We start from the raw sequence: 21,703 nt of genomic DNA, 5'->3' as shown, positions 1-21,703 counted from the left end.
CACCAACATGAAGGAGGCCTTCTGGTTGACAACTAGAGTCGCCAGTGTCATCGAGTTATAAATGAGAGCTGTGGATGAAGTGGCAGCTGATTGCATGTCTCTGCAAACTAGTGGTCTAATCAGAATGAGACAAAAATGGCTGAATTACTGACCTACAGGCAAGTTGTTAAGGATTGATGCATTTTATTTGATGTAAGAATGTGATCAAACTGCCTCAGACAGCAGATGAGCGTGCACCCAATCTAAATATTTAAATACCTCGTTTCCACAGCCAGATGTTTGTGCTCACAATAGGTGGTCACTATTTCACCCCACCTACCTTTGGCTCAGTAAGACACTGTGCTTGTATAAGGGGTTACATAACAGAGATTTCCAGCCTCCTACTGTGTTGGGTCTTACATAGGTGCGCTGCTCATATTCAGCCTAAGGCCTATGCTTTAGGTTGCCACTTTTGTACCAAGATGGCTCTTTTCATAGCAGAAAAGGTACCGCTTATATATTCACCCAGAAACAATTTGTTTCTTTCATCGAGAAAATATATGGAGGGAACAAAAGAGGAAATATGCAGCCTGAATTTCAACTTCCTCTTCATAAAACCATAAAGGCCACTCTTATCACTCACATGGGGACAGAGAAACAATGAAATGTAAATCTGAAAAAAAAAAAAAATCTATGAAGAGACTCGTTACCACTGCCATATGAGCCTTCCTAACGTTACTACCACTGTAACCATACTCAAGCTTGAGTACAAGGTTGAGCACTCATGGACGTAAATGAAATTTCAGCAAACAGTTTATCTTAAAATGAAGAGGTGGTAGACTACATTAGGGATGAACTATGAAATCAGAACAATATTGGTATCAACAGACATTTGCATAAACAAAAAATCTGCATCAGACCAATGTTTTGCTTCATTTACATGCTGGCGGAAGACAGATGACAGCAAGCTGGACATAGCATTGTTTTTAATAGAGCTGTGCCGAAAAATTGTGCCACTGCCAGAAACAACGTTCGCTGACTGCAGCAGTAAGCAGAACATTCCAACAAGAGTTCAATTTTCTTAACTTTTGCCATTGGCTGCAGGAGTGGAATAAACCAGATGCTAATTTTTAGTACAGACAACTCAAATGCTGAAAGATTATAGTTGAAGAAATAATAGCATGTGTTAAAAACACATTGCACAAACGAAACTGGCCAGGATCGGAATCGGCAATCAGACAATTTATTGTTTTAATTTTGGCAGATCTGTATTGCAGTTAGGTAAATGGATAAATCATGTGTGTTACGTAAATGCACGAGCTGTATTTAAATGCTGCTGGTACACCTATAGCAAAATATAATTAAGCACGACTCATTGTGCTAAATAGCCAGTCATCTCTTTTGATGTAGCATTTTATTTGATTCATATTATTTACATAAGCAACTGATTTAAATGCCAGTTTGGGCCCATTAACAAACAAGTAATGTTGTTTATATAGCAATTTATTGAAATCTGAATTGGCCATAGAAATTCAAGATTGGTGCATCCATACTTTTAGGATAAAACAGTGGCTTACACCATTGGCTTGCACACAAGCAGAAACTCCACCGCTATATCTATTATACTTTGCCAAATCTGCTATGAGGCACAGTACAACATTTTTAAGTGCAGCTTTAGACTTGGCCAATATTTCAAACAAATATTTGAGGAGTTATTTATTGTAATCTGGAAGAGCATAACATTTAGGCAATGATGGGCTACTGAGCTAAAATGTCTGATATTTGTTCATTTAAATCTTATATTTCTCAATAAAACAAATTTAGGTGGATTTAGTCCCAATTTCTATGTTTCTACACACAGAGCATTCAATCTGTTATGTCACAATAACAAGGATCACAATATAGCAGTGTTTACTTTTCACTTTATTAGTACCATTCGTTAGCAAATCACCACCACTACGATAATGCTAAATTCCTAATTTCTAACATCTCCATGAGATTTGCACTGTTATATGTACATCTACAAGAGATGTACCAATGGTGTTAATCTCACACTGGGTTTAAGACTACAAATACCAGCTCCATCTGCTTTTGACTTCAAAGCTAAAAAATGGAGAAAAAAATCCATTATGTACTAGGGTACATTTAGCATTACAATATCTAACAGAACACAACAGGATTTCACCATTATCACAAATGTTTTTTGTTTGGTATGGTCCCTTTGTGTTCACTGCTACTTTGAAAAAAGCCACTTCCTCTGTGAGTTGTCCACCTGGAAGCACCATTAACCTGCATGTTTATAAACATTCTGATTTGGTCTATAAAGACAAGGCTTGCTTGTGCTAGACACAGTATTTTATCTACTACAGTGTGTTACAAAAACTGCATTACGTATTGTAACAATATGAGTATAGTCAAAATGAGTTCAATTGATTAAAACAGCTTATCTGCATGCATAGTGTACAGCTACTGTATATAGACAGGGTGAGACCTGCTACTACTAGAGATGATACTACTACAGTACCCATATATAGCTTGTACAAGGCTAAAAACTGAATTGAAATCACATTTAAACACAACTTGAAGAAATACATGGGTTTAATTTGCCTTCTGATAAGATGACCTCTGGTCAAATTACATGTTTTGTTAGTTCTGTAAGCGAAAATAGGTTCTCTATAGAGAACCCACTTCTGCACAATTACTGTTTGTTTGCTGAATTTAACATACTGGAGAAAAAATAACACATTTAATGTGGCTAATCGTTAATAACATCACTTACTTCTCATCATGCCCCTTAATGTGGCAGTGCACCATGGTTATGGTTATTATGCTGGTGGGGTGGGGGGGTTTACTAAAACATATTTAATTTAAAATATTTTATTTTACTATTATTTATTTATTAAGGTTTAGTATTAAATGGATGTATGTAGTGTTCATGTAGAAACAGATCAACAGTTGAGCACGGCAAAGGTTTGATGTTTAATATTATTTTACTAAATACACCGTTTATTTGAGATGCAAATTCAATGACTGCCTATTTATGGCTTGGATTCCAAAAATATACACATATCAAATCCTTTTCACTTGCAACATACGTTCATACGCTATGCTAATAGTGAAACTGACATTTTTTGGCTTGGAAAAATAGCATATTATTACTTTTTTCTTATTGTTAAATTGTGGTTGTCTCTTATACTCGCCGTTGAATGTTGTGGACACAAATGGCTCTTCATGAAAATCAAGTTTCCCCTTTTTAAACGCGCAAGAAGGCGTTTAAAAACAAAGCCTCAAGTGTCGTCCATCCCTAATGTGCTGCAGAGAGGAAAAGCAGCTAAACGTGCGCCCGTTTTTACCGTGGATGAACTCTCCCTCCCCCGGAGCCCCTGCGATCGCCACTCTGCAACCCCGCAGCAGATGTAGGCGTGACCTGCGGCGCTGGGCGGGCGGGGTCAACACTGGTAGTGGGCGTGGTTTCTCGGTGGTGGGCGTGACCGGGACAGCTCTGCCAGGGCCGCCATTTTTGCACAGGGATTGAAGGATCCAATTTTTTATCAGTCGGTTTTAGTGGATGAAAATTGAGGGTTTAAAATAAATAAAACTCAGCAAAACTATAGGCTGTGCTTAGAACAAGACTCCCGGAACTGTACGCTTACAAAAGAGAGCACATAGCAGTTTAGTATCAGTTTTTATCCTTTTCATAAATCTTCCTTGCTACATCCGCAGTGGAGACTGAAGAGTAATTGTTTTGGTGCCCTGTTTCTCCATTCAAGTTTTTTTAGTATACAGTGGACATTAAAGGTGAGTGCTTTATTGAAATCTAACATTGAACCCCTCTTCTGCAGCTAAAATACTGGTCTCTTTTCCCCTTCATCACATTACAGCTTTATCTTCTTGGCTAACATTAACCTGACTTGTGCTGGCCAGCTCTCTGGCTCTGTGTGGATGCTGGAGATAATGTGTGTTAATGATCACGTTTACTCCAGTTTTTAAAATCTCCTAAATGCAGAAGTTGTGCTTTTTTTAAAGGTTATCACGCTGACGACCTTATTTCGTGGCATAAATACCTCTCATGTGTTTTTTTGGCTGCTGAGCATGGCAGATAGCCAGCTGGCTAGCTTGTAAGCTCTGGACATTTGTGTCATTTAGCTATGTGTTACTGAGTATGGAAAGCAAGAAATGTGCTCTTTCTTCTCGTATTGGATGGAAAAGTTGCCGCCAGGATATTTAAGTTCATTTTTGTGTATTTTCTGTCTTTTTGTATAGCTAGCTAGCATAGCAACTCTCCCAGATAGTGTTAGTACAAGTTAGCTGAATAAGAGGAGGTTTTGCACTTTAATTTAGAAAAGAATGGCTGATGCAGTTTTTTTAATATTAGGGTTAAGTCGTGCGTTTGGTTCTTGCAGACCCTACTGACACATTTTCTTTCCCTCTACCAGCCTCGTTTCAAAGCCAGGCTGTGTTTATTAATGTTTACATGAGCAATGTGGACGTGAAAGAGGAGAGGCTGCGTTTTTAAAGAAGTATAAAAGTGGATAGACGTGCTCGGTGGATCAGTTACCCAAAGGGAGGACGTTTGTGTTTGTTTCTATTGTTGTTTGTTTTTGTTTTCCACATTTGCTGGAGAACGGTATTAGAAATTATAGCAGGCTTGGAGTTTAACGTTACCTATTGGACGGAAATGGTTCATAGTAATTTGAAATTTCCTCTTGTAAGCTATTCATATTTTTAAGAGTTCACCACAAAAAACTTTTAAGATTTTACTCTTTTATACTGTGAGCATTGTTATACACGAATGTCAGCTAAGAGCCTGTTTTGTCTGTATCAATATAGTTAACGTATATGATTAACAATAAACTAGTTTAGTCTAGTTTATGATTACACATTGATCATATGTAATCGTGAGAGAAGTGCTGCAAATGTCGATGGGCTGGTCGTGCGCAAACTGAGCGAACAGTTATTGGAGAACAATAAAAATGAATAAATAAAATAATAAAAATAGTAGCTAGCTAATGTTAGCTAGTTAGCTCGCTAGCTTTGTAAACCATCTCTGAGTTCGCGTTCAGGCGGCCAACTGCGCAATGTTTTTATCTGCGTTTAGCGTGAGAAAACGTCAGTATTTTTCAGTTTCAAATAAGAAAACAAACATATGCTCACCTTACATGTGACATTGTATACAATTAGTGTAAAAATGCTTGTTTTGTGCCCGCGTTTTGAGCATAATTTCTTGGATTTCGTCTGCGCATTTAACTTTAGCTGGTTAGCATTAGCTGGTGATCATTAGCCGTTAGCTCCTGTTTTGGATCTTGAAAAGCTCACCTTTTAACTTGTTTTTTTTTGTTTTACATATCTAAATACTCCGCAGGGATGACAGACTTTGAGAAATCTGTTGGAAGTTGCTGATAATCTTGTATTTTACCCGAATAACCGAACAGTTAGCTAACAACAAGTAGCTTAGCCACTTTTTTCTTCTTTTTTGTTAACCTAACGTTGGTGCTGTTTTTGCTAACTAGCGTCAGAGCTCTTTGGCGCTGAAAATAAGCTCTAATCCGGAGTAAAATAATCCGTACGAGCCGTTCACAGGTCGTCACTGAAACAAAACATGGTTACAAACGGGGTCTGGATGTTTTTTTGCTGGGCTGTGTTTTTTCCTTCCTCGCTGTGTGTATTGAAAGCCTTATGAAAATGGCGGAGCGGAATAAGCTGCTGCTCCTCTGCACCCACACCCCTACACCTACAGCACACTAACCCCTCATCAGGATCAGCTTACACCAACATTTCACACACATCATGATTTCTCTTACCTCTGCTTAGTGCATTCATATATATTTTTGATCCAACTTTATGATTTTTACTCTTAGTTCATGTTTGTGTGTGTGTGTTTCCGTTTTTAAACCTCTCTTAGTAAGATAGAGGGCTTACCTACCACATCTATTGAGGGGACAATTCACCTAAATCACCCTGATTTCACATACTCTACATACTTCAGGCTTTTTTGAATGTTTTTTTTTGCTCTTAGTTTATGCCTGTGAGTTTTATCCTATCCAGGCAATAATGGAGGGCTACCATATACCATCTATGGGGGACAATTCAGCTTAATTACTGATTTCACTCACTTTACATGCTTTCTGCTCATGCATTTCCTACCTAGCATTTGTATTATTTTTAACTACCCTCTACCTCGCCCACTCCACACTTCTTATAAAGACTGCAACGCAGTTATTACGTGGTTATTTTGCCTAAAGTTTTGTGTTTTCACCTTGCATTTTTTCATGCAGTTTTGTTAATTTAGTTAATGTATTTTATCCATATGTTCAAAACACCTGAGAATCATTAGAATACTGAACTTTTCTTTTGTTTCATTCATTCAGTGTTTCTCTCACTTGTGAATTTTCATGCATGTGTGCAACAAGATTTATTAGTACTTGTAAACTGCATGTTCCTCCCCTCCACACCTCATATCAGTTGCAACACAATTAACAGGAGATTGTTATTTGTACCTGGTACAAGCTTTTTTTTTAGTTTAAGTAAATGTATTTTCTTGCATTTGTTCAACACAGTTGGAGAGTTTTAGGAGAATATTCTGCTTTTCATATATATACTTTTTACGTAGTTTTTACATTGTTCATTCTCTACTCTGCTGCTGTATTGGTGATGCCAACTACAGCACCAGTACAGAGTTAATTTTGAGCCAATTGTATTTATTGGGTTAACTCTGTACAGTGTACATACACAGGTACATACAATACAAGTATCTGAAACTCTATTATTGTCATTAGTGGCAGTAGTAGCAATAGTAGTAGTGGTAGTTGTAGTATGGGTTTATGGGTTTTAATATTTGACCTAAATGTTTACATATCATTCCTTTTCTCTGTAGCAAATTCAACAGAGTAATTATTCACTGCGCTAGTGTGCTGCTGTTAATTCTGGGCTAACCGTGCTAACATAAGGAAGAAAAAAAACTAGCTGGTACTTTTCCTCTTTTGAGTCAACAACATAATTTCAATTCCTTCATTTAAAAGCATGTTGGGGGAGGAGATTCCATATTAAGTTTTCCCCTTATGAAGTGCTACAGATCCTCACAGGCTCTAATGTTTGACATAGGCTAGCATTTTCAATTCATACTGAGGTGAATAAAGAGAAAAGACGTGTCATTGTGGCAGTATAGGTTGGTTTGTTTTAGCCTGCTGAACTGCAGCTTGTTATTGGCAGATTCTCATATGGCAGAGTTACATAAAGGCATAAATATGCAGCACTTTGTGAAAGGAACAATAGGGGATTTATTGCGGCCTCTAAAATCACTTTGCCCTCACTCATGCCATGTCAACCACTACAGCTAAAAGCAAATTCTGTGAATTAACCCTTTTTTATTTTTTTTTGTAAATAATTTTACATGCATTAAAAAGTTTCCCAAAAGTTAAAAGGTGAATTATTCTATTTTTATGTTCAGTCTTATGCAAATGTTTGTGCATCCCTGGTCAAGTTACTTGTATAGTTAATTTTCTAATTGCATGCAATCTTCTACAGGGAACATCCTTAAATATGGTGTATTACTGTCAATTTTAGTCCATGCTTTCTATTTATTTTCTGAATTGAACATACTGGGAAACCATTGAAACAAAACATGGCATGTGCAAGAGTTTGGACACCCTGTCAGTTAGTACTTAGTAACACTCTCATTGGCAGAAATCATTGGGAATGACTTGGTGGGATGGCTCAAACCTTTGTACGTAACACGTTCTATGTTTTATTTTTTCCAATATGGTAATTTGAGCAAATAAAAAGTAATTGTAAAAGGTGTAGAAGGGTGTACCCTGTATGGGAAGAATGTGTTACTTATTTTCATTTAGAAAATCTACAAAACATGTCATTTGACCAGGGGTGCATGAAGTTTTTCCTACAACTGTACTGGATTGACCTGCTTGTCTTCTGTCAAGTGTGTTATAGTCTCTGAGTGCGTGGGAGTTACATGTGAGTTATAAAGTTGTCAAAAGAATAAACAGGAAATGAGACAGCTTTAGAGTGCTCATGCTAGCGTACTCCCTCTTTCTGTAATGGAAAAATCACCTAACAGTCATTTATTGAACTCAGATTTGACCCAGGACCCACCTAAGACCCATTTTCAAATGACGATCCACATTGACTGACTTATTGCACCATTTATTTATTTTTTTTAGTCTATTACATCTCTAAAAGAATGTAATAGGGCTGCATGTTATGTCATTTGTTAAAGGGCCAATAGCATGGAAAACTGAATTTTCTTTTTTTCTTTCTCTCTCTTTCTCTCTCTCCTATTTTTAATAAGAGAATTTAAATATCCAAAAGATACCATTCACTCTTCACTGCATGCATCTGTATATGGCAGCGAAGCTGTAATATTCATTGTTTTTGTTATGTCAAAATAACCGAAACATTTACATTTATGCCTATTCAAGCAACAGCAGTTCAGCTCCTCCACTTCACGCTAAAGTTATAAGGAGTGTTTCAGTCTGGACTGCTTTTAGATTAAGGCACAATAACCGGGCAGCCAATCAGAATAGAAGTCATTTGCATACCGCAGTCTTAGAGGCACAGTAACACACACAGCCTGTTTAAGTCTAAGGGATAGATGGTGCTGCAGAATTGAACTACGACTGTTTTTGATATACACAAACATTAAAAGAAGTAAAAAAGTAATATAAGGGTATAGTTGCTATTTTGTATGTTTTGTGTAGTCCTAGAACTAATATAATCACAGTACTGCATGTTGTCAGAGTTGTGCCGCCCTAGAAAGCAGTTATTCGTCTGAATGGCGTAATGGAGTAAACACAGCGTCTGATGCTTAATGAATAGAAATGATGATGCAGAAAGGTCATCTACATCTTCCTTGAGAGGTGGAGTGTGCATTGGCCTGCTGTTATATGACTGGATGTTGGAGTTTTACCTGACATTTGAATGTTTTCTATGTTTTAATGCACCTGGAGCAATTGATATTTACCTGATTTACTTTGTGTTAGGTGTGTTTCAGCCAGGAAAACACACATACACAAAGTAATGTATGGTTAGCTATGAACATGATTGAGAACTCAGTTGGATTGTCTTTCAGTGTTACAGCACAAATAGCATTGTCATGATTTTCTTGTTCCCTGTTTGCAGCTATTACATATAAGCTTAAAGTGGCCAAATTGGCTGATTAACCACCATATTTACTTAGTATGTGACATTGTTTGTACTGTTGAATCAGTACTGCACACATGCTTCTCACAAATTTCTAGTTGCAAAGAACTGGCTGTAGTCAAGCAAAGCTACGTGTTCTTTACAAGAGTGAAAGTCTAAGCAAAAAAAACTCATTCTGCCAGTATACATGCGAAAAACATTAGAATTAGCTACATAGCTAACAAGTAAACAAAACATTACTCAGCACTGCCCTTTAAGTGTCTTAGTTCAGAAGTTGGAACTTAAAACTGTTTTATAAGCCCCATAATGTCTGTGAATGCATTTGCTGCTTTCTTTATTTTACATTTATTTACCTCAACGCATCGATGTGGAACATTAGTACAGTCAGCTTAATTAACTGAACATCTCTGATAGTTGTGATCATCTCAAACAATTGTGATTAGGCTATGTAATAATTGCTTCATATAACAATCATTTTTATGCTATACAGTGTACTTTATGTAAAGAAATGGAGCTTTAGGATTAAATAGATGAAGGCTATCATCTTTCTATGTCACCACCACACAGCATGAGAACAGCACGTTATAGAAAGTATAGAATTTAGATGTAATTTTGGGCATCTGATTATTTTATTATATCATTGTATTTTTTTATATGTTTTTCATCCAGGTCATAGTGATGGCACTTATTGTTGCCACATGGTAATTTAACCAGCGCTATCGTCTGAAACGTCACTTTTTATTTCCCTTTTGGGGTGATGGGCCAGCTCAGGTGATGTATTGGCCAACATTATCTGCAATTAAAAAAAAATGTCTAACATTAATCAGTTAGCTAAGTTCACTATCCTAGTTGATTATGCATAATTAATTGAGGAAGCTAACAGTTGCGACCATCATAAAGTATGACCCTAAAGTATGACCCCACGTGATGTTTTGATAATGCTGATGATTGAATTTTATCAGTGCTAACCAGCACTACTGAAGAGGTCAGTCTGAAACACCAACTGTATCTCATTCTTAGTTCCCCTTTGACATTGACAAAGACCCTTTGCCCTCCTCCTTCTCCACCTCGTTCTTTCATTCCCTTCCCCCTCTCACTCTCTCCATCACTGGCCACAGCAGATGCACCCCCCAGGCAGCTATTTTCAGGCAACCTAGACCAGTTAGACTCCTGTGTGCTTGAATGAGGATTTATCCATATTATGCATGATATGTTTGATGCACAGACTTTCTCTGACTTTTATATATAATCTAGGAATATGGGGTTCTGGGTGGGCTGATCACCATACCCGATATTTTTCACACATCTGTCAATACCAATGCTGATGCATAAACATTTTATAAAATGTATAAACACGGGCTTGATCATGCTGCTAATTAGCATTACAGAGAATTATAACATTTATCTCTGTAGGGTTACCCATGCAGTAAAATTAATAAAACACAGATGTTTCAGCACAGTAGCCCAGTGTTGCGGAGCACAATAAATGCATCACCAAATATCAGTTTGAAATATTAGTCAAATCTAAGCATGCTGATTATTTTTTTAAGCATTTACCAGCCAGTACTGATGATTTCAGTGTCGTTGTGCATGATTGAGATAACATGATGAATAGTGTGCATCAAGGGAAGCTTAGTTTGTTTTTTGAAGTTGTCTTATCCATGGGTTCAGTTACAATACACAATACACATCATGATATGTTGACTCACAGACACACTACACATGTGGTGCCACGTTAAAAATAAACTTCCATCAAAAAAATTTTGATTTTTATTCTACATTTTATATACTGCACAGCATTAAACTCAACTAGCAAATGCTAATTATGCTCTCTTTTTAACAAAACATGCTGGTCAATGTTGACAAAATCAGCAATATATAATGTTTATCACAATAACAAAAATGATCATAATAATGATAAAATAGTCATATTTGCCACCTCCAGGGTGAATGGGGTTTTGCCCGTGTTCTGTAAATTTGTGATAAGTGATAAGGGTGTAACAATAACAATACTGTATCAGAAATAGATTTTTAAACAGTGTATCCAGATTTGAAACCGTTTCACCAATACTCTCCTTAATCTCTTCGAATGATCTTTTACTTTCCATCTCTTACAGGAATCACTGTCAGTGATCAAAACTAGGCGTCTGAGTGCAGGCTGTTGAGTCAAATAAGTGGCAAGGACTAATGCTTATGTGGTTGACACACCCACACACAAATTACTGGGCTTTTTTAAAATCTGAAGTCACTTACAAATTGTACTGGTTGTGATTTTTGGGGTTATTTGTTTTAGAGGGCTGGCCTGTAAATGTTCTCCCTTTCTTTACCTTCATAAAATATTGAACAACCAAATCAAATGTTGAGCCCTAGAATCCAACATTGTTTTGTACCTGAAACGTTTTACTACTACGTCCCTAATAAGTGAAGTTCTTTATTGTTCACATGGATATAGTTTCACTGTAAAATGAAATTTGTAGTTTTTGTAGTTCTTTCTTTACACCAGATGCCATGTTGTACAAAAAAGGCACAGTTTGTACAAAATGTAGATAGGAAACATAAAATTGTGAAATCTGTGGCAGTTTGGTAGCATAAGGCAAAAAAGCAACAGGAAACTGTTTTGCAAAATCCAAATTATAATGTGATAATTTGGATAAGAAACCACTCAGATTAGGTGACTGTAAAAGCCTCCTGTTTTGTGTTTTGGGCAAATCTGAACTGTCTGCAGTGAATAAACAGAGTTAGTTGATGCACCACTTAGAGAAAGTTGGCTGGAGTAGACATGTAATCCAGCTGTGAAGCGTGTGAGCTGGAGGGACACTAAAGGTGAAAAGCATCATGTATTGGGTTCAGCAGGTTCATGATGTGGTCATAATGAGGAAGCAGCAGTGCATCTCTATATCTCATTGGTCTGGCTTTCTTTCTTTTTTTGTGAAAGCAGAGATATGGCCAGTCTGATGAGTAACATGCTCCAGAGCATTTTGTCTGTATAACGAGAATGTGCAAAAATATAGAATTTCTTTAGTTGTCCAGGAAAGGCCTGATTTCTGTCTAAATTTTAACTAAACATTGGACTGTAGAACATATAACTGGTTGGAACCTTAAATAGAAACTTTCCAGTACATATATGATATTGGGGACATTAATTTTTCATTCAAGTTTTAGAAGTTTATGTTTTAACTCTGTTTCACCCATAAAGATGAATAATTAATAAAAGTAAGTTTATAATAAGATATGATGCCATTATATCGATGCATAAATAGATAAATAATGTTAATATTGCTGAACCTTAATCAACCTATTTCAAGAACGCTGCAAATTTCTGCATAATTCAGTAGTTGAGATGTAAATAAATTAATTGATGTGGTTTGATGTGAAATGGTTCGTGGTAGAGCAACTTAAACACTCTTTACAGTGGTGGTGATAAGAACCGAGGTTTACAATGTCCTAAACACAAATATAGCCAATTTTGTTACTGTCCAAAACTACTGGTGAGCCAACATGTGTTTTTCTGAGTTTTAATATGTAATGTTGATGATGGTAAAATGGTGGTAAATCAGATGTTTTCTTTGGGGACTTGCTTCATAAGACCCGGTCCACCATAAATGCATTTTAAAAATTGTTTTAGGCCAAAGCTTTTTAAAAGCTGTGCCTCAGCCATCATGAAGCATCTTTTATAACCATTTCGTTCAATAACTTTTTGGAGGGAGCTTTTAGAGGCAGTAAATGCTTAAAACGTCTTGCTCTGACCACTGTGAACAGTTCTGTCTAAGTTTCCTGAGAATGGAGCATTTCACTCCAAACTACTTTGAATGAGTGCTTGCATCTTAACTGCTTCCTTATGCAGAGATTTTGAAAAATCAGTTGATTTGTATAGAGGAATAGTTCAATCGGCAAAGCTAATGAAAATGAAGGCAATATTATTAGCCAACAACTAGCATTATGAGAGTAGAGCCGTCCTAAATTGTGGCTAGCGGCTTTCATGTGTTGTTAATCAATCATATTAGCATGTTTGTTTGAACTATTCCTTTAAGACAAACCTCCAAACCCTGGCTGTCTCCTCTAAAATGTTGCTCTGAGACAGTTGCCAAGTGCATGCCTGTTTTCTCTTATGTTGCTTTAAAGCTTCTCTTAGCCAAAGCCAGGCACACACAGCTATGCCTGAAGTTAATAGAGGCCACTGGACGAGATCTGTTTGGTCTTTTGTTGGATCGACCGCTCCATGCAGAGAGGTATAGCGTAAGTGCCAACTGTTTCACTGTTGGATTCAGGTATGCAGGTTGTGGCGAGAAATACGGAGCACATGCAGTTTAAGCTGGGGAGGAGAGAGGAAAGCCAAGTGAGTGGGAGCGTGCTGGTGTGACGTCAGGAGCTGAAGGTGTGTTTAGAGATGTGTGTTTCCCTGCTCTGCTTTGTTTAGCTGAAAGGAATAGTTTGGTGAAAAATCAGATTTACACATTTTTCCCCCCTTGCCCCAAATGTAGTCAAGCCAAGACCTTGTTTGGTTTGCTTCTTTAATTTTTTCACAGGATGTGGCTGATGGAGCCAGCAAATAATGGAAGCGTATACTCTCTGACAATTAGTGCTGTGCTTACCGCATACCTGAATCATCACATGCTTTTCCCAAACTGTGTCGAGTTGTTACGTAATCTCAAATAGACTTTTCCTTATGTGGTTTCTTATACTGTATGACATACTGGACAGAACCATGTTGCATAGCTAAAAACAAAAGCAGCAGCCTTATCGAAGCCTGAATTTACTATTTTATAATTAAATCATTCAGTATCAGAAATCATTTAAGCAGGTCTATTTAAAATTAGATTTAGGTGTGCAGTTTGTACAGTGCTAATTGTTGGTCTGTATGCTTTCTATATGCTTTCTTATATTAAGCAAATTGACAGTGGGGGATGTGTGGTCTTTCACTGGAAATCATGACCTGAGGAACGCTCTGCTCTGTTTGTGGAATTATCCCAGCTGCATTTCTCACTGTATATTTACTTTTTATTTAATTTTAGCTATGAAATTCTCTTTGAAATGATATGGTAAAGCATGCTTAATATGACCAGAGATGTGAACAAAGGAAGTTTTAAAAAAAAAATTACTGACTTTTTTTTTTAACCTTTCAGAATATGTTAACTAGCATGGGCTAATCTACATAGATTAATAACTACTCAGTATAGGCTACCATAGGCTAACTAGAACTTCAGTATACTTGTTAACAATTGTTAATAACCATTTAGTGTAGGTTGAGCTATGTAGGCCAAAAACATTCCTTATTGGCTAACCTGGGCTAACTAGAGCTTCAGTATCCTATTTAATAACTGTTAAAAACCATGCGGTGTAGGCTATCCTAATATCTTAAATATTTCTGTATATTCTAATCTAGGCTAACAAGAACTTCTGTAGCCTAATTCATGACATTCATAATGTAACCATGTGTGTAGGCTAATCTAAGCTAGCTAGAACTCCTGTAGGCTATAATCTAATTGATAACAATTCACTGTAGGCTAATTAGTATAGACTTTTTACAGCAAATAAGACCCATTACAGTATAAGCTAACCTAGGCTTAAACATGTAAAACCTAAACTGTCATAGGCTATAATCGAATTAATAACCATTCAGTATCAGCTAACTAGTATAAACTACATAAGGGATATAGGATGATAACCATTCAATATAGACTAAGCTTGGCTAACATCTGTGGCAACACGAGTTACGTTTTAATCACCCTTCATATTTATTAAGAAAATTAACTGAAAACCAATTTATTATCATTCTACAACCGTAATACACAACCTAAAATCCACAGTCATGCGCACACACAACACGTGTGGGCCACTAACACCACATCTTACGCCACATACGTGCTCTGCCGGCCATGTGCATGTTTTTACCATGTTTAATGCATGGCGGCCCTTTTGCTCGAGGCGTGCGATTGGATGGAGGAACATGCTCTCAGAGGAAGTGAGCAGGTTTAGCAGCAAACCTGCAGACTGAAACCAGAGCTCAGTTTCTGGCACAGCCAGAGCAGAAGCATATCATCAATGTCGAAACAAAACCTCTAAATGGTAACTTTATACTTAAAGAGAAAAAACTATCAAGTTTTACTGCATTTTGAACAGAGAGATAAATATAAATGTAGATAAAAATACATAAATAAATAAATGAATGAATAAATAAATACAGGGGGGAAACAAGATTTTAATATGAGTGTGACTATATCCATCTCAAGATTCAGGATAAACTACAGGATTAAAACAAAGATGTCCAAAGTGTAGATGTTGTCAGTATTGATGCATATCGCTGTTGGACCTTTATCAGCAGAAAATGCTGGATGGCATATCTGAGGGAGAAAGGAATGAATCTGATGCAGTCGTGTAACAAATCTATCCTGAAGCAGCCTCACTCCCACTGTGTGATGTGATGTTAGCTGTGTATTTCTTCCTGTGGGTAGTAGAGTGTTTTAATTGTTTCAGCATGATAGCCTGCTTTTAGGCCTCATCTTAAGTGAAGTGTTTCAATTAAAAATGTAATTTTAAAGAAGAAATATTGTGTCAGTATTGGCTGTGATACTCAGGGTTTCAGTGTCTGTATCAGAAAAGAAAGTGGTGTTGGGTCGTCTCTAGCTAAAAAGGGTTCTTCGGAACACTGCCATAGTAGAACCGCTTTGGGTCCCTCAGGGAAGCCCAGACGGTTGTTTTTTGCTCCGACCTAACTCGCAACACATTTTGATAGAACAAAAACGTGAACCGTCTAGGGGTTCGTGAGGATCAGTTTGAGAACCTTGTAAAGGTTCTTTACCAATCTGAATTTTTTTAGCTGACATATAGCAGCCCACTGGAAGTCTTTACATGTTTTCTTTTGTCTCACTCAGGTAAAGAAAAGAGCAAAAGTGTCAATATTAGGAGTGTAATGATATATGGGGATCAAAACGATTTTCAGTTCTGAGGTAGATTTAAATTTTGATACTGTTTTGTATGTTTATTTATTATTTTTTTGTTGAAATCTAATAAATTGTGTTTAGACCCAGTACACAGATATTGTGAGAGATCTTTTCTGCAGATCTTTAAGTGCCTCTTTCTCTGTCTCTCTGTTCCATTCTCTCTGTCTATCTCTCTTGTGCCGCCGCTCCTCTGTCAGGGGACTTAGGAAGGGTGTCTCTGTTTTCTTGTTTGAGTCCTAAATGAGAGCATGTCAACTGCTGTGTCCTTTTGGGTTACTTTTTTTAATAAGAAAGTAAACTGCAATAGCTTGGGCCAAGGAAACAATACTCAACTCAAAGCTCTCCACAGTCCAGTATATATTGAATAATTGAGTTCTGTGGACTCTTAACTTTCAAACTAACCAATATTATTACTAAAACAAGCAGCTGTGCACTCAGAAAATAGACCACATGCCTGCTAATAGTACTGATTGCAGCAAGCAGTTATATAAATAGAAATTTCTCTGATGGAAGTCCACCTGTCCTCTCACATGGCCTTGCCGACAATACACAAGGCACATCTGTTTACCGGGCCATTTTAATAAACATTTAGGTTTACATGGAAAGGGTTTTTTTTTTTTTTGTTATTTATCATAGTTTGTTCAACATGTTTGTTTCATTTGCAGTCAAACAACTGGAACAGCTCCATTTTAACCCTGAAAGTTGTGGGTTCTTTAAACTGCTTTGGTTAATAATAAGCAATTTATTAACTTATGAATATTTCTCAGGACCTAAGATTTCTTATTAGTTGCCTATAGTTGTCCAGATTATTCATTAGCTTAGCATAGAATCTGGGTAAAGGCCACCGCTCACCAAACACACAGCCTAGCGTCATGTAGAAGAGCACTGCTATAGAATGCCAGCAGGGAGAGCCTGTAAAATTATAAACTTATAAATTGAATGAAATAAAGCTTTCAGCATCACTCATCATGCTTGGCATCGGTTTACTACCTCTTCTCAAATTGTGTTTTCGAGCAGAAAGATAAAAGGTGAAAAAGGCTGGGATAGCAGCAACGACAGAGGTAACTGTTAGCATTTGTCTATTTATCTAAAAGACTGGCTGCCTTTCTCTGTAAATTTCAAGCCACATGTATTGTACTGTGGCTTTTTGTGGTCTGAGTATGGCTTTCATTTAATGTTGTATTGGCAGAATGCTGAGTGGCGCACTGTGACACGCTGAGAAATTGAGCAGTTTTCGGGTTGCAGAGCGCGTAAACATGGAGTGTCAGCGCTAGTGTGTGTATCTTCGTTAAAAACAATAGTTTCAAATTTTTGGACACTGCAACACGGAGAGTCCGATGTGCAGTGGACTTAACCTAGCTAACTGATTTGCTAACTTACTTTTAAGAGATACTAGGAGATGATCTGTTGTCAGTACATGTTGGTAGTCCAAATAAAACATGAGAAAGGTTTCATTCAAGTTAAAGGAAATTGTTACCTGAAAATTTCACCTTCGGAGGTGGTGACTGTAGACACTTTTAAGAGGCACGAAAATGCCAGCGACTTTGTCTTTCTGTCCACTTGTGTTCAGATCACTCAAGACTGATGTTAATAGCAGTTATGAAAAGCCCTAAATGATAGATTTTGGAACATTGACGTATAAAAATGCAGCAAAACCACACAAACCTCAAAAGAGGACCTCGAGGACAAAAAGAAATGCAGGTTATGGGTCCTTTAACAACAGCACTTGTCTAATGATGATGCAATTAAACTTTCATTACTTGCTCCAGTGCAAATTTAAATTGAGTTTTAGGCGAACTATCACTTTAATACATCGCTGCTTTCAGGTAAACAGGGTCGGATGGGCCTCTGGTCTCTGGTGAGCAGTGCTGTGGGAGGTGAGCGTATCAGGTGACGGGTTTTCTGCACTGTATTGCTGTAATGGAGCTAGGCATCACCTGCACAACAGGTGGCTCATAGAGAGGATACAGCTGCACTTCCTCTGTCTCTCTCTCTCTCTCTCTCTCTCTCTCTTTCTCTCTTTCTCTCTTTCTCTCCCTCTCTCTCCCTCTCCCTCTCTCCCTCGCTCTCTGGGGGGCTTGGAGAAGGGAAGGTCTCTATTTTGTGTTTTGAACTCTAAACGAGACAAGGTTGACTGCTGTGCTTTGTTAGATATATACTAAACCAGAATGCTTCAAGATATTTTGTTCATAAATATAAGCAGGAAAAATAAACAAAAAATAGATCAATTTAACATAAGTTGTTTTACACTGCTGTTGATTTACAAAATAAAAAAAAAGAGTTAATAGTTTCATAAGGGCAAGTAAAATCCAACATTTCATATGTTATGGTAGCTAGCTGGTTAGCTTGGGGCTAAAGGTATTAGTTCGGGGCAGGTGCATTCAATTGTGGCGAACGTAAGCCTTTGAAAAGTGTTAGCTCAGGGCTAACATATTAGCTTGTGGCTGGTGTATTAGCTTAGAGCTAACATATTAGTTTGTAGCTATAGCATTAGCTTGAGGCTACCGTAGTATATCGTGGCTTGTGTGTTTGCTCAGGGCTAAGAGACTATCGTAGTAATAACACGTTAGCTTGGTGCTATCATATTAGCTTGTGGCTAGTCAGTTAGATCAATGTACTATAAAGCACAGCTTTTATGTATTAAATTGATGCACCACTGTAGCGTAACAACTAATTAATCTCTCTCTCTCTCTCTCTCTCTCTCTCTCTCTCTCTCTCTCTTCCTCTCTCTCTCTTCCTGTCTATCTCTCTTCCTTTCTCCAATCCTCCGTCCCTCTCTGCATGTGTATGTGATGTCATGGTGTGAGCCAGGCATGAAATCGATCATGTAACTTTGCCTTAATGGGGTCTGAGTGGTCCTGGCTGTTCTTTTGTCTGCTTGTGTTAAAATGACTGCTACCTCCCCAACCTCCTGAGTTTTTTCCTTACTTCTGTACACACACTACAAAAGTCTAAAATAATCTCATCATTTTAAGTGTACTTACCATTTAGCTAGTGTTTTTTTCAGTCATGCCCGATGTATGGTATTTACGCTAACATCACAGCATGTGACTTTAATCCAACACTACCTCAAAGACATTTTTTTTTTGGCAATAAGCAGATCATGTTTAGCATTTTTATGTAATTTTATTAGTGTTGCTCCCTGTGTTTGCTAGGAGTCATACTTCTTTTGTTATATTGAAAACCTTCATGAGCCGTGGTTTGCTGAGCCAAACCTGCAGCAGTGCAAGGGTCATTACCCTCGTTACCCTGTGTGTTTGAGTGAGGGGCAGTATCTATTTTATGTATTTTATTCCTGGATTCTCCATGTTTTCCAAGACCTAAACGATTTTTATTTTGGTTTGTTTCATTAGTGTAAATCATCAACTGCACAGTCACCGCAGAGATAGTCATTTGTAACAGCTCGTACCTTTAAACGAACAAAGACTGGCAGAGCATTTTTGTCTGACAAACGAAACGAGAGACTGGCTTAGTAAATGTGGGCTGAGCATAAGTGATAAAGAGAATTTAAAACATTCAACATGTAACAATGCATCATGACTGTTTTTGGTATATGAAACCACACAAATCTTATAAGTGAAAACCAGGGAAGAAAATAAATGTAGGTTATGGACCCTTAAATAAGTAATCTGTAAAGAAATGCAAGACACAAACGTCATTTTGTGAATGCATAATGACTGTCTGGTTGTAGTTAGTGTGTAATACAGAGAAAGGATCATGGAAAAAGCCACACACCACAGAAGTCACAATGAAACTTCAGTTCACCTTCAGGACATGTGGGACATCATCAGTTTTTGTGGTAGAATGAAAAAAGCTGCTCTAGTAAACCACACGAGGCCTGCAACAAAATCAACATAGAGTTTTGTCCACATAATTGTTCTATAATGTCCTGTAATGTTCATATGATCCACACAGTCATTCAGACAGATTGTAATACACTGCAGGATGTGTTAGGGGGGGCGATATGGCTTCTCTTTCATTTAGCGCTCTGTAGTGTTTGTATGGTCCACACAGGCAATCTTATAGCTGTCATTGTAGAAATCATCATTACAGCCTACAGAATACAGCACGTGTGCTTTTATTTGTTGTATTTTTATGTGTATGTATTTTGAGTTTTTCAGTCGTGTGTATGTTTTGAGTTAACTGGAACGTGTGTGTATTGTGGTGACTCTGTGAATGATGTGTAAAGTCATGTCAGTTGGGGTTTGGAGTTACAGAGGAATTTTGCTCTATTTCTGTGCAGAAAATCAAACAGTAGCAGGAGAGGGAGGAGGGGAGAGAGAGCTACAGAAGATGACTGGGTTTCCCTGCTGCTGTCACAGAAAGCAGGATTTCCCCCCTCCGTAGTACTGATTCTTTATTTTTATGGACAGGTAGGGCTGTTGTATTGGCTTTCCTTTTGAGCAGACTAAAAGACAGATGGATTGTATTAGTCTGTTGCTCTCTGAAATCAGTGAGAGAGAGAAAGGTCTTTGTGTGTGTGTTTATTGTTGCTTTCGCAACTAAATCTCCATTTGTTATTTTTTGTTTTATGCATCACAAATCTCATTACATTAACTTGCTTTAAAAGTTCAGTCTTTCTCCTTCTTCTGTAAAGTTATTATTTTTGAGATGTGTTTCTGACAGTGACAGTATGTGTATATTTGTGTGTACGTGTGAGTACATGTGTTTGTGGACCGAGAGAAAGGGAGAGAGAGAGGGACTGAGTGAGAAACATCGAAAACAAGCTACAGAAGGCGAGTGGGGTTTCCCTGCCTGCTGTAACAGAGAAACAAATCACATGTGTCGAGATGGATGGGTGCATCGGTGTGCGTCATTGTGGGGAAAAGATAGTAATTGTAAAACTACACAGTGTGCCTGTGTGATAAAATGTTGAATCAATAAGTGCACTTATAAACAAGGTACATGTGTATGTAATGTATGTATCAGTAAACAAAAACATAATGTATACATACAGTGTTTTGAGCAAGATGTGGATGAATCATGTGGGAGACCCAATGCTCTGTGAATTGAGAGAGAGAGAGAGAGAGAGAGATGACATGATTTCCCATTGGGCTCTCTCACTGTTCTTATCTACGCTCTACCTTTCTCTCCACCCTCACCCTTTCATTTTACTTCTTTCCTCTCGTCTTCTCCAAGCCCCATGCACTAATCCTTTTTATGTTTCTTTCCTTGTTCAGAATTAAAGCGTCATTCTTCGTCGTCGTTGATGGCCATACATGCCTACTTTTCTTTCTTTTTTTTTTTTGTGTGTGTTTAAATAGCCGTTTTCTTCTCCCGTTCCATTTAATTTGGCTCTGGATTCCGTCCACCCTTCGTTCTCTCCTCTCCTTCACCCCTCCCTTCCCCTCTGTGTGTGTGTGTGTGTGTGTGTGTGTGTGTGTGTGTGTGTGTGTGTGTGTGTACGGTTTATTTAGGAAGTGCAGTAGGAAGGGAGAGAAATCCGGCTTGGATGGACGGAGGGAGGAGGAGGGAGTTTTGTGTGTGTCTCCCTTCCCCCCTTCCTCCCCTTCCTCCCCTCTGCTCTCTCTCTGCCCTCCTCCCTTCTTTTCTTTGGGCTGCATTCTTACAGAATGATAGACGGTGAAGCTAAGACTAGTGTGTGTGTGTGTGTGTGTGTGTGTGTGTGT

The 21,703-nt window shown here is 37.8% G+C and overlaps 1 protein-coding gene across 4 annotated transcripts in view; it reads left to right on the top strand.

The window, feature by feature from the left end:
* Positions 1-3,485: 3,485 nt before the first annotated feature.
* kmt2e (lysine (K)-specific methyltransferase 2E) overlaps positions 3,486-21,703 on the top strand; it is a 57,610-nt gene continuing 39,392 nt past the window's right edge. For 3 of the 4 annotated variants that reach the window (XM_036577216.1, XM_036577214.1, XM_036577212.1), the window contains exon 1: positions 3,486-3,777. The gene's annotated coding sequence lies outside the window, so the exon portion shown is untranslated. Of the gene's footprint in view, positions 3,778-20,316; positions 20,447-21,703 lie in introns of all 4 variants that reach the window. The other variant, XM_036577213.1, reaches the window with a different exon arrangement.

The sequence above is a fragment of the Colossoma macropomum genome, unplaced genomic scaffold, assembly GCF_904425465.1.
Source record: "Colossoma macropomum unplaced genomic scaffold, Colossoma_macropomum, whole genome shotgun sequence".
NCBI lineage: Eukaryota > Metazoa > Chordata > Actinopteri > Characiformes > Serrasalmidae > Colossoma > Colossoma macropomum.
This window is presented reverse-complemented; position numbering and strand designations above follow the sequence as displayed.